Source organism: Protopterus annectens, chromosome 11.part0 (assembly GCF_019279795.1).
Source record: "Protopterus annectens isolate FY-2018-M chromosome 11.part0, PAN1.0, whole genome shotgun sequence".
Taxonomy (NCBI): Eukaryota; Metazoa; Chordata; order Ceratodontiformes; family Protopteridae; genus Protopterus; species Protopterus annectens.
The window spans coordinates 1,085,589,225-1,085,601,797 of NC_056745.1; the positions used below are offsets into that span (position 1 = coordinate 1,085,589,225).

A 12,573-nucleotide genomic window follows, 5' to 3' on the forward strand; every position below is an offset into this window, starting at 1 on the left:
TTTCTTAGATCTCTCATTCACCTTGGATTCGAAAATTAATGGTTGGGGTGCACCATTACTAATGGAAACAAATGGATTCGAAAATTAATGGTTGGGGTGCACCATTACTAATGGAAACAAAGCAGCACAAGATAAGAAATAAGAGGGAGATGAAGAAGGGGGGTTGGAGAATGGTGTAAGAGCAAAGTAACAAAGTGAATGATGTGTGCTCTATAGCCAGTGTGTTAAAGATGAAAAGTTTACAAAGATGACTATTTGTTACTTTGCACTTACACCATTCTCCACCCCCCCCCTCCTTTCATCATATCCCTCTTATTTCTTATCTTGTGGTGCTTTGTTTCCACTGACAATTTTCATGCTTCAACGTATAAATGATTTATGAATTTCTACTTAGGCAGTCTAGTGAATGTGTATTTAGGATGTATGCTTTAAGTGTTAATAAGTTTTTAAAGATATAAGTGGCATTTTATTTAATGCTAAATATATGTGTATGTTTTTAAGAATTAATGGATGAGTATGCCATGTGACCTTTTAGGTGTGGTATTTAAACTAATTTGTCTTGCTTCACTTTTGTCTGAAGAAGCTGAGTGGAATAAAACTTGACGAAAGCGCTAACCTTTTTATACTTGAAAATCCAGTGTCTGCCTTTTTTGTTTGTTTTTAACGGCTGTGTCACAGTAAGGTTTCCAGTCCATCACACATATGCCATAGCTAAAGTTACTTACTCTACTGCAACATAATTACATTCAGAAACTGTTAACAGATGAGCGAGTACAGGATGGCATCTGGTAACATAATGCTGCAGCATTACTATTGCTTATACATTCCTTTGAAGCACCTGCTGACATTTTAGCTTGACATTTTTCATCATAATTTCTCAAGGCTATAAACACAAGACTTGTGCTTGCATTATAAGATGGATCATAGGAAGTTACTAAGTTATTGGCCCTGAGGCCCTTACAAGCCTAGCCAAGAATTTAGCCCGTGTTCAGACAAGTCAGCACACGATGTCCCTATCCAGCAGGGACACAGCTGGAATCCCAGGGGCATATTTTCTGAAACCCATTCACTTATCCATGTTGCACTTAAAAAGGGATAATGAGGTACTCTGCATGACGTGGATAGGGAGTCTATTCCACAGAAGGGGGAGTCCCTGGGGCACAAATCTGTCCTGCCAACAAGGCCTATTGATGTCGCAGACCAGGTTGAGGTCACGCATGTGGGTTACTCGAGTGGAGCTTGACCCATGGACATGCAGCAGTCCCATCAAGGTGAGGTCTGAGATTGCTTTGTATGCCAGACAGAGGTGACCTCTGAGTAGTCTGTATGAGACTGAGTAGAGGGACAGGGCTTTTAGCCTATCTGTGTTAAGCAGATGTTTGAGACACTGGATTTTCAGGTGAGGAACCTCTCTGTTCTGTCCAGCTGCTGCATGTGCTTTGTGAGGAACATGCCGAAAGGGATGTTGTATTCAATAATGGATTTTATAAAGGAAGAATACAGAGATGTTATGACCTCCTTGTCCCTGGATGAGATACCCTTCCTAATGAGGTGGGCCGTGTAGAAAGCATTTCGTACAACAAGGCAATATGACGGTTAAAAGTCAAGTTGCTATCAACCTGAGGTGCTAAAGTCCCTCACAACTGATTGCATGCTTAGGACCTTGTTATTAATGTGATAATTTGTGGGGGCATCACTCTCCCCAAAGGGCATGATGATGCATTTCTTTGGCATTCAGTTCGAGGCCATGTTTCTGGCACCAGTCATTTGTTTGGGTGAAACCCTCTTGGAGGATGTCCACATCACTAGAGGAATTGATGACAGCACCCAGCTTGCAGTCATCTGCAAACTTGGTCAGCCATAGCCCACCAGTTTTGGCCTGCACCTCAGAAAAATATATCCCAAACAACAGGGGTCCCAAGACAGATGTTCCCTGGGGTATGCCACTTGTTATGGGTCTTTTGCTTGAGGTGTCTTCCACTATTCTGACTAGGTGGGTTCCATCAGTGAGCCAGTTTGCTACCCATCTGCTAATATATGGGTTGATGCCTAGTGGAGAGAGTTTATCTATTATATCTGACTGGGGAACAGGATCAAAGGCTTTGGCCAGGTCAAGGTAGGTGGTGTGCACCATCTTCCCCTCATCCATGGCTTTGGTGACTGTCTCAAAGAAGTCGACCAAATTTAACAGGCATGACCTCCCCTTGACAAAACCAAACTGTCTGGGATCAAGTGCTTGGAGGTTGCCAATGTCCTTGTTTATGAGGGCCATGATAATCCATTCCATGGCCTTGCAGATTAGACTAGTTACGCTGATGGGTCTATAATTTCCTGGATCAGTGATGCTCCACCTTTGTGCAAAGGGAGGACAGTGGCTATCCTTCACTCAGCCGCTAGTCAGGCTTTGGTTGAATAAGGTGCCTAATGGTGCTGCAAGTTCCTGCCTGAGTTCATGTAGGCTGCAGCCTGGGATGTTTATCGGGCCCCATGGAGGCTGTATTTTTTGCCTTTGAGAAGGCAGTGATGACTTGCTCCCTAGAGATAAGAGGAGGGGGGCAGGTGCTGGGGATGTCCTGATTTACTGATTGGGGTGACAGAGGGGTGAAGTTTTCTCTGAACGTGTCTGCCAGCAAGTTTGGCTATATCTATGGTGTTTGTGTATGTGGTGTCCTTGACCACAAGTTCTGAGCAGATCTGAGTGCTTCCTTTGAGATTGTGGACATATGTGAAGAAGGCCTTATGATTGTCTTTAGTAGATGTGGCCAGGTTCAACTCAAAGTTTGCTTTGGAGGATTTCACTAGTGCTCTTATTTGCTTGTTCATGCTAAGGACATATTGCTTCCAATTAGGCACCTGCTCCTTCTTGGTCCTGGACAGCAATTTTTTTGTTTTATTATAGAGTTTATTTATTGCAGATGTCCACCAGACAGGCTTACTCTTCCTTGAGGAGGAGTATTTTGTCCTCTCAGGTATTCCTGATTCTATGCAGCTATATAAATGCTCATATAGTACTTTGGTGTAGGTTTGGACATTTGTGCCAGTTCCTACAGAGGGGGAGGGGGCTGTGAAGCCGTTTATACTTTCCCTCAGTAGGTTGTAATCAGCTTTGGAGATGTTTTTTTGTTTGACCCTAGCTAGGGGGAGTCGGGGGAGATAGTGACTTTGAAAGTGACTAGTTTGTGGTCAGATCTTACCAGTGAGGATGACAATGTAGGGATGCTGAAGTAGTTACACATGTTGGTTAATACCAAGTCCAAGATATTATCACCTCTTGTGGTTGTGTCAACCAGCTGGTCCAAGGCATTTGCATTGACGAAATCAAGGAATCTCTGGGCATTTGTGTTTTGGCATGAGTAGTTTTTCCAATCTATGGCTGGACAGTTAAAGTCACCCAGGATCAGGGTAAAGGGTTGAATCTTGACAGATTCAAAGAGGTCCAGAGAGGTGGAGTGGGCATCTGTAGTCAAAGTTGGGGGCCTGTAGCTAGCTATGATTTGAATAGGGGCCTTGTCAATGGTTAACTGCATCTGGAGTGTCTCATGTGTGCCATACTTTGACCAGCCTGGTAGTGTGTATTTCTTTAATATATATTGAAACTCCACCTCCTTTTGCTTTGCTGCCCATGGTTTGGGGTCTGAATGTATGATAGGATGAGTAACTTGGTATGGCTGGGGTGCTCTCCACAGCTTTGAACCAGGTTTCTGTGACTGCAGAAAATGTCAGCATCTTCCAGGGTTAAGAATGCTTGCAATGAGTGCATTTTCATGTTTAGTCTCCTAGAGTTTAGCAGCATAACCTTTAATTTGTGTTTTGATGAAATTCAACTCACTGAACTCCCTGTGTAGCAACCTTGCACAAATTACTTCCTAATTAGTAGTGTGTTCTGGTATGGTTTTGTCCACATGGCTTATCATGCCTGGAAACCTTTGCAAACCTTCTTTACTTGTCGGTGGTAATAACTAAGCACTATAGTCACTCACTACATCCTACCTCAGTGGCTAAACTGTGGGATACTGCCCTACAACACATGCTCAGAGCCCAACACCAAAATCATCCTAAATAAACAACTGCTTGTTGACTAAGTGGTATTACCAATGTGGCAGATATACATAAATGAATTGCTGTAATACCATACCACAGTAAAACATGTCTGTTAGATTAGAACTTCCTACATTTTAATAGATAATAATCTTACCTTACCTTTACAGCACCTAAACCATGTTCCTACTACTCTAACATATTCCATCTATATACTTCAAAATATCTGACATACTACCATATTTCTCCTTTATATTAACTTAATATTTCTCTGTGTTTTATACTTTTACCTTCCCTTTTACCACCCCTTTATCTATCTCTACATGTACTATACCTAGTCACTGTCTAACTAGTAATTGAAACAATATATTCTTTTTATCTTAACTTTTGATGATATCATGTACAATGTTTGATTCCTAACAATTGTAGTTTATGTATTTTATCTGCAACATATTTTATCTGTTATTGTACCTGTTATTCTGTTTGATTCCTAACAATTGTAGTTTATGTATTTTATCTGCAACATATTTTATCTGTTATTGTACCTGTTATTCTATCTGTTACAGTTATATTTCTGGAGGTTTTCTCCCCGGACCTCCGCTGGGAAAGAGTTCAGCTCTAGCTCAGCTGGACTGTCCTGATTAATAAACATAAATAATTAAATATTTTTAATGGTAGATACCTTGCTCTTCTAAAGTGATTTCAGTTTGGCTGAACTGATATTTATTTGCATATAATTTTAATAGGCAAATTCTGACTGTTTCTATTGCTATTCTTAGTTTATGAATTTTTTGGCTAATGTTTTGCTGTCCCACCCCCCAAAAAAAGTTGCAAAGTTTTGAAACTTTGTTAGACTGCTAAACGGAACATTTCGGGAGTGGAGGTCAGTCCAAAAGGCTATTTTCAAAGGAATGTATTCCATATAGTGTATTAAAGATACAGATAATCAAACATTCTTTTGATAGAAAAACTTTCCAAAATTTTGCTGATGCATCTAATTCTGACCTATTTTTCCCCTGCAAAGTACCCAAAAACATCACCTTTTTTTAATAACTGAAAGCATCCTAATTTCACATATTAATTTTTTTGCTGTTCTAGAATAACCAACTGGACCATCTCTCTTCTCTACAATATTGAGAAAATGCTTACCATTCAATAATATCCTAGAATTCTAGTCTCTGCCTTTAGCTTCTGCCTCTGAATTAAGAGCACCTTTCTGCTAGTAAGTATTACAGTTTTATTGGGTTTTAGTAATTAATTTCTGTGCAAAACAGTTTTTCTATTTCCTAGCAGACATCAGCATAATCCTCCTCCTTATTAACCATAGTTTGTGCAGGATATTTTTTTTTTACTTAATTCATTTTCACAATCCTGATTAACTACTAAGTCTTCATTCAGTGACTGGCAGTATATTACATTTCACAGAGATGCTTTCTTGAGCACAGAGATCACGGGATCATGTACACACACACACACACACACACACACACACACACACACACACACACACACACACATGCATGCACTCTACACACTGCATAGATTATGTACTGACGTATGACACAGAACCTGTCAATAATCTGCAGTTAAGAATTTGCAGTAACCAAAAACTTGGAACAGTATGTCAGCCAGTGTGTAACATGTTAACATCTTCCAGGAGTAAGGGAGCAATGTGCTCCAGAAAGGCTTAGTGTATGAGTGGTCATTACATGATTCGTTCAGAACTGGGAAGACATATTTAGGAAGCAAATGACATATAGGCAGACGTACAGCCTTCCCTTGCTTTTTCCTCATTAATTTGCTGCTGAATATATCCAAAATCTTTCTGTATGTACATGAGGAAGTATGACCTATGAGAACAGATATGAGAAACATTTAAAAAAGTACAATGACCTTCCTCGGGACTGATGAGATGGCAGCCTGTAAGCCCAGGAGGCAATCTGCTGGCAGTTTGTGTTGTACAAAAATGTACTGCCAAATCAGACAGGTGCCACAGAAGTCCCATCCAGAACTATGTATTTAGTAAAAGTGAGTATAATAATGACGAGGGGTTCACGGAGATCTAAGCATTAAAAACACACAAAACCATGGTCAGTTCTGAATAAATTATAAAAATATGAAAAGAAAATAAAGTGCATGACTCTGAAACATGGCCTCATAAGAAGACAGTTTAATTAGCCCAATGTGATAAAGCGTCAATGGCAAAAATTTGTGATAATAACGACACTGGGAAAACTGCAAATGTCAAACATGAGGCAAATGGCTTGACTGTGTCTCCAATTATAAATGGCCTAGAAAACATATGCTATATTCATTAAATACAAAAGAACAAGCAGTATTTTAATTCTGCTGTTACTGCTCTTTCCATACTTTTGAATGCAATGTCTTGAGTTAAAGCTTGGCATTAATCCAATACAAAGACACTGGATGGTACATTAAACTTGGTTAATAAGTCACAATAAACTCCTGGATGGCTTACAAAGATGCACTGGTATCTGATTTCAAATAGTGATGGCATTGAATTCCAATTTCAACCTTGAATACATTTAAAACAAATATTACAGATTCATCTAGAGCCAGGCAACTTTAAAACAAGTTCATAAGAAATGGTATAAACTTTTGCCCCAAAAAAAAAAAACAACTAAGGGGCCTATATAAAACAGGAACCATTCACAAGTATTCCATTCAGATCTTCACTGTAAAAATAGCATATTCATTTTTGTCTAATTTTGACTGTCATGTAAGTATATATTAACAGAAGAGAGAAAAGAAACACAGCATTCAGCTGCTAGAATATGATCTAGTATGGATGCAGGCCCTACCAGACAGTGCAGACTTCTTTATCTTTGGCTGCATTCAGAGAACAAAAGAAGCATACTGCTATAGTTCAAAAAGGGAATCATATCAGGATTAGCCCAGGACACCACTTTATACAATGGGGTAAACCACAGAATGCCACCGAACATGAAAAGTAAATGGCATTGGTTTACATCAAATCACTTATCCGAAGGAAATGAAATTCTGTAATGAGAACACACCTCAGTTACTAAGCGACAGCAGGCTTACAGCTCTGCAAGTAAAATCTCACCTTTTTCTTCCCACTATATGGTTTCTCATACCTATACAGTTCTCTTCCTGCTGTAACTTTACTGTGCATGAACTCTGATGTCACTTAAAAATAACAACAGAAAGACAAATCTTCATTATTAACGGATTCAAACAAAATATGACAATACCCTGACAACTTCCAGCTTCAGGATTTTTTTTGCCCCTTGTGCGTTTATGGTCACACTGATTCTAGTATGTTTTGTTTAACTACCATTGCAGGCACTTCGTCTAATTTTGGTAGTTACAATTTCAGAAGTATTTTTGATTGCAAAGCAAACCCATCAGTGTGTATTTCTCTGTTGTTTTAATACTAAACATCTGTACTGTCATTTATTCTGTGGTTCACTAATGCATTTTCAAGTTATTGTTTTTATATTTAGATTACTTTTTAGAAAGATGATGATGTTGAATATTATATGTAAAATCCAGTGTTACTATAACCAAATATTAATCCATTTGACCTGTGTTATAGGTTTATAGATTCATAGGATGATACTAGGCTATTGGCTTGGAGGCCCTTATAAGCCTAGCCAAGAATTTCGCTGTTCCCTCAAAGTCAGCACCTGTTTCACCTGTCCACCAGGGACACAGGTGGGATCCCATGGGAATATTTTCTGTTTCCCATCCAGTCATCCAGGTTCCTCATAAAGAGGGCTAGAGAGGTACTCTGCTAGACATGGAGAGGAAGTCTATTCCACAGATGGGGTCTTTGTGACACAAATCTATCCTGACAACAAGTTCTATTAATATCAGACTAGGTTAAGGCCTTGTGTGTGGGTTGTGTGAGTGGAGTTTGTCTTATGGATATGCAGCAACTCCATCAAGGCTGGGTCTAGAATGGCCTTGTATGCCAGACACAGGTAACCTCTGAGCAGTCTGTATGAGAATGAGTAGAGGGACAGTGCTTTAAACCTATCTGTATAGGATAGGTGTTTGAGACCATGGATTTTCCTGGTTAGGAACCTCTGTGGTCTCTCCAACTGCTGCATGTGCATGGCAAGGTACATACCGAAGGAGGCATTGTACTCGAGAATGGGTCTGATAATGGAGGAGTACAGTGATGTTATGACCTCCTTGTTCTTACATGAAATACCTTTATTTATGAGGAGGGCCATGTAGAATGCCTTCCATACAAAGAAAGCAACGTGGTGGTCAAAAGTCAGGTTGCTATCAACCTGGGTGCCTAAGTCCCTCATGACTGACTGCATGCTTAGTACATTGTTATTAATGTGATAATTAGTGGGGATGACATTTTCCCCAAAGAGGATAATGATGCATTTCTTGGCATTCAGTTTGAGGCCATGCTTCTGGCACCAATCGTTAGTTTGCGTAAGGCCCTCTTGGAGGATGTTCACATCACTAGGGGAATTTAAGACAGTGTCCAGCTTGCAGTCATCTGCAAACTTGGTCAGCCACAGACCACTGGTTGAGGCTTGCACTTCAGAAAAGTATATGCCAAACAGTAGAGGCACAAAGACTGATCCTTGGGGTACACCCTCGTTACGGGTCTACTACTAGAGGTGGCTTCCCCTACTTTGACTGAGTGGGTTCTATCAGTGAGCCAGTAAGCTACCCATCTGGTAACATACGGGTTGATGCCTAGCTGGGTGAGTTTACCTATTATGCCTGAGTGGGGAATAGTGTCAAAGGCTTTGGCTAAGTCAAGGTAGGCGGTGTGCACCATCTTCCTCTTGTCCATGGTTTTGGTGACTGTTTCAAAGAAATTGACCAAGTTTAACAGGCATGATCTCCCTTTGACAAAACCAAACTGTGTGGGGGCAAACATGTGGAGGTTGCCAATGTCCTTGTTTATAAGGTCCATGATAATGCATTCTATGGCCTTGCAGATCAGGCTAGTTAGGCTGATGGGTATATAACTGCTGGGTCAGTGGACGTTCCACCTTTGTGTAGAGGGATGACAGTGGCTGTCCTCCATTCAGCTGGGATGAAGCCAGTGCTCAGGTTTTGGTAGAACAGGGTGTCTAATGGAGCTGAGAGCTCATGCCTGAGTTCATGTAGGATACAGCCAGGGATGTTATCGTTCCCATAAAGACTGTATTTTTTGTCTTTGAGAGGGCATTAAGGACCTGCTCCCTGGTGATGAAGGGGAAGGGGGCAGGTGCTGGGGATGTCCTGGTTTACTGATGGGGGGACGGGGGGTGAAGTTTTCACTGAACCTGTCTGCCAGCAGGTTGGCTATAGCTATGGTGTTTGTATATGTGGTGTTATTGACCACCAGTTCAGAGCAGATTTGCGTGTTGCCTTTGAGAATGCAGACATATGTGAAGAAGGCCTTGTGATTGTCTTTGGTGGATGTGGCCAATTTGGACTCAAAGTTAGCCTTAGAGGATTTCACCAGTGACCTTATTTGATTGTTCAGACAAAGGAGACATTGCTTCTAACTTGGCACCTGCTCCTTCTTGGCCATGGACAGCAATTCTTTCCTTCTATTATAGAGCTGGTTTATTGCTGCTGTCAACCAGACATGTATATTCTTCCTTAAGGAATATGATTTGGTCCTGTCAGGTATTGCTGAGTCCATACAGCTATGTAGGTGCTCATATAGTTTTTTGGTGTAGGCTTGGACATTAGTGCTAGTTCCAACTGAAGGGATGGTGGCTGTGAAGCTGCTTATATCTGCTCTGAGGAGATTGTAGTCAGCTTTGGAAAAGTTTTCTCATATGACCCTGACGGGGGGGGGGGGGGGGTCAGGGGAGATGGTGACTTCAACAGTGATCACTTTATGGTCGGAGCTTACCAAGGAAGATGACACTGTAGGGATGCTACAGTGGCTACTCATGTTGGTTAGGACTAGGTCTAGGATATTTTCACCTCTCATAGGGGTGTCGACCAGCTGATGCAATGCATTTGTATTGATGAAGTCGAGGAATCTATGGGCATTCATCTTTGAGCTTATGGATGGGTAGTTAAAGTCACCCAGGATCAGGGTAGACGGTTGAATCTTGATGGATTCAAGTACGTCCAGTTAGGTGGAGTGGGTGTTCTCAGTCATGGTTGAGGGTCTGTAGCTAGCTATGATTTGAACAGGTGTTTTGTCAACAGTTAACTGCACTTGGAGTGTCTCCTGTGCGTCATACTGTTTGACTAGGCTGGAGATGTGTATGTCTTTGATAAATATACTGAAACTCCACCCCCTTTGGCGTTGTAGCCCTCTGTTTGGGGTCTGAAAGTATGGTAGGATGAGTAACCTGGTAAAGCTGGGATGCTTTCCACAGCTTTGAACCAGGTTTCAGTGACTGCACGAATGTCAGCATCCTCTAGGGCAAGGAATGATTGCAATGATTTAATTTTTTTATTGGATCAGTTCATTCACTTGGTCTTTAGGTAATAAGTCAAATTAAGTTAAACAGGTTTGTCTAGTCCCCCCCCCACAACAAGTGCATGCAAAAAGCAAGCCATGGCCTCACAAAGCATATATAGTGGTACTCCCCACAACATATATGTAATGTCATTTGAACTACAGAACTTTCCTCCACCCTCAGAGTAATTCTTATCAAAAAGGAGGACTGTTGTCTCTGTAAGCTGTCTTCATTGTATATACATGTTTTCTGAAACATCATCGACCATGAACTGAGGCAATCACATCAATAAGTTTGAAATGGGCATTCTATTTCCCTTCTAATCAATGAAACGTTGTATCACTGTTTCTCCTTTTATTAACATTATTTTCATATTTTCAAGGTAGATAGGTAACTGAGGAAAAGGTGAAGAAAGCAGAGATAAAGAAACTGGGTGGGAGGTTGGCATAATGGTTAAGGAGTTTACCTTACAGGTATAAGGTGGAAGGTTTGATTCTCACGTGGGGTAATTGGCTGGGCTTAATATGGCCTAAAAGGGCAGTCAGCCTAGTACTAATATATGAATCTATGAACCTGACTTTAAAGGTGCAGAAGCTGCATGGGGACCATGTGGATTACATTGTAAACAGAACAAAATACAAGAAACAGAAGTAACAGCAGGCTTAGTAACACAATCAAACAGATGACAAAAAGGAGAAAAGCCACAGTGATAGAAGACTTCAGTTTTATAAATATAGAATGAAAGTGCTGACTTCATGTGAAGAACAATGGTAGAAACCACAGTGAAAACTATGTTCACACATAAATGAAGGATTCTAGCAAGGAAAGGCTACCTCTGATTAAGACAATGCTAAAAGGGGGAAAGTGATAGTGAGGACAACAAGGAATAAATACATTCCACAATGTGAAGCATGTAGGGAAGGGTCATGAAAGACAGAGATGCAGACCACAACTTACTTGGAAGCTTGGTGAGAAGCAATACAGATATCGGTAGGAAATAACATTATTAAAGGATCAGCTAGGATGCACTGAAGAATCACTGTAATACTGTAAATAACAACTATGCATACATCACCACTGTAAAATGTAACTGTATATGATAACTTTTGTATGCATTTCTACTGTAATCTATAATAATATTAAGTGTTTGATGTCAAGCAACTTTCTGTAACATTTGCCATCTTTGCCATGTCATCTGTACAGTGGCTAAAATGTTTATGTGACAGCCCACCTACACAATTAAACAGAAGTTATGCTCTTACCATAATGTTCCATCTGTGTTGTCACTGCATTCTTCCTCAACCTGTGTGTCTTGGATCTGACCCTTGGCTGCCACTTTCCAAGGTGAGAGATAGAAGCTCGAGAGCCTACCATCCTACCCATAATGCCTCATTCCACCAATCTACCTCAGATTGAATTTGCAGCAAACCTGTACTCACAGAAGCAACATTATACAACCAAGATGGGCAATACAGGTGCCCTTAAGTAAAAGATCAAGCAGAAGGATCAGGAGTTCAACCAAGAACTATGGCTCCAAGAAATTAATCCAACAGGTATCTCATAATCATGGATAGGGGGAAGGAGGGAGGAGAGGTTGAGGAAGAATGCAGTGACAACACAGATAGAATGTTATGGTAAGAACCTAACTTCTTTATCTAATGTTGCCACTAATATTCTTCCTCAACCTGTGGGACAGATTCCCAGCTACAATAACCCTAGGGTAGCCCTCATGGAAGGCTATTACAGAGTGCTGCAGAGCCAAAGACAGTTGGTATGGGAATTTGACCAAGTTGCAGCTGCACCAATATCATTAATTGGCACTCTAGACCAAAAGGCCTGTGAGGTTGACATAGACCCTGTAGAATGCACCTTGATTTTGCCTGGTATGTTAGAAGAGAACACAAAAGATATACAATCTCTCAACCATTTGGCAAGGGTAATTTTAGTGATGGCTAGCCCTTTTCTTACATCAGAAAAAGATACAGTTGTTCTAATTTTCTACAAGACTTAGTCCTGTCCAAATAAAAATGTAATTCCTTATGAACGTCCAGAAGATGGAGTGGGTATTCTCCTTTGCTTTGAAAGTTGGGAAAGAAAACAGGAAGAC

General features: G+C 40.7%; 1 protein-coding gene across 1 annotated transcript in view; it reads right to left on the minus strand.

Moving 5' to 3' along the window:
* SLC6A15 (solute carrier family 6 member 15) overlaps window positions 1-12,573 on the minus strand; it is a 587,241-nt gene that overhangs the window by 423,234 nt on the left and 151,434 nt on the right. The window lies entirely within an intron of this gene.